Source organism: Geospiza fortis, unplaced genomic scaffold (genome assembly GCF_000277835.1).
Source record: "Geospiza fortis unplaced genomic scaffold, GeoFor_1.0 scaffold772, whole genome shotgun sequence".
Classification (NCBI taxonomy): Eukaryota; Metazoa; Chordata; class Aves; order Passeriformes; family Thraupidae; genus Geospiza; species Geospiza fortis.
The window spans coordinates 168,569-169,980 of record NW_005054670.1 but is presented as its reverse complement, the minus strand read 5'-3'; the positions used below and the strand labels follow the sequence as shown (position 1 = coordinate 169,980).

The 1,412-nt window shown below is 41.2% G+C and overlaps 1 protein-coding gene across 3 annotated transcripts in view; it reads right to left on the bottom strand.

Annotated features, from left to right (window-relative positions):
- MARCHF3 (membrane associated ring-CH-type finger 3) overlaps positions 1–1,412 on the bottom strand; it is a 55,602-nt gene that overhangs the window by 53,148 nt on the left and 1,042 nt on the right. The gene's annotated exons all lie outside the window — the stretch shown is intronic.

The window sequence follows — 1,412 nt, the reverse complement described above, 5'->3', positions numbered from 1 at the left end:
TTTTCTGTGGCATAAAAATCAAACTGAGTGACAACTCCAAGTGGAAGCTGGTTGTTAGGAAAGAAGTGTGCTAGTGATCATCATTTCTCAGAACAGAGCATAACAAATGCACTGCTGTTAGATGGGAATTCCTTACAACATCCACGTACCAAGAAAAATAAGGATGGGAAGGTGCAGCTTTCAGTTCAGGGAGGGTCCAAAGATCAGGAATTTATGAGGTGAGATTCAGCCCACATTAGTCAAATTTCATCAGTGTCACTGCTACATTCCCTTTAATCCTGGTGCTGATCCTTGTTCCCTCCTTTCCCCTGGTAACTCCCAGATCTGGGTGCTGAATTATCCCCCAGACTGGTCCCATATAAATCCATATAAACCCAACGAGCAGTTTTCCATTGGCACGCCTCTCTGAGACATGATCAAAGAAATACCACTGTGATCACCACGCCGGTGTCCAAGCATGGGGGGCAAACACAGAAGGGAAAACCTGACTGAAATCCTCGTCCTGAGCTGCTCAGAGCGCCCAGGCTGACGCCGAACAGAGAGAACACAAAATGCAGAGTGAAGATGCTGGAAAATCCACTGGTTCTGCCAGCTGCATTTTAGCAGGGAAAGGCCGTCGTGGAGAGAAAAACTCTGAGGTGAATACTGGCAAAAATTGTGGGGAAAAAAGGGAAAGTGCAAGAGCTTAATGCAAAAAAAGGTGAAGACAAGGAAGTGTGGAAGGATGGTAAAGTACCAGGGCATGGACACACTCCAGGTTAGAAACAGACATGTCTGAGGCAGAGCTAACAGAAATTTTATTATAATTAATAAAAATAGAATAAATATGTTATACATTTCAATATTTAACATATTGCTATAATTACTATATTAATCATATTAATATAATTATATTAAAAAGGCCTTCTAAAACTGTCTGGAATGAATGAGTGTCACACAAAACCCAGAGGGTTTTTATTTCAGGGTGAAAACGAGTACCAAGACACCAGAATTTTTATCACACAAGAATCCCCATTTGGAAGGTTTACCCAGAAGAGCTTGGCCAAGTTGTGTAAGGCTTCAGGAATAAACAGCTTCTTCCCTTCTCCCCCCTCTCTCCTCTTCCCTCAAAACCATGAAAAAAAATCACAACAATTTCGGCTGCCATCAGGAAAGAGAGAATTTTATATCAAACAATTGCCCTGGGCCACCCTGGGCACTCAGCTGAATTAAGTCAAAGGGACTGCTGGCAGGCTTAAAATAGGCTTGTGTTTAAGAGCTTTCCTGGCTTTGTTGCTGCAGTGGAAAATAAAAAAAAAAATGAAGCTGCAATGCATAAATTTGAAATTGAAAATATCATCAATATCTCCAAGACACAAAGTATAATTAGAATTAGTAATTAATTCTGGTCTACACTGCCTTGCACGAAGCTT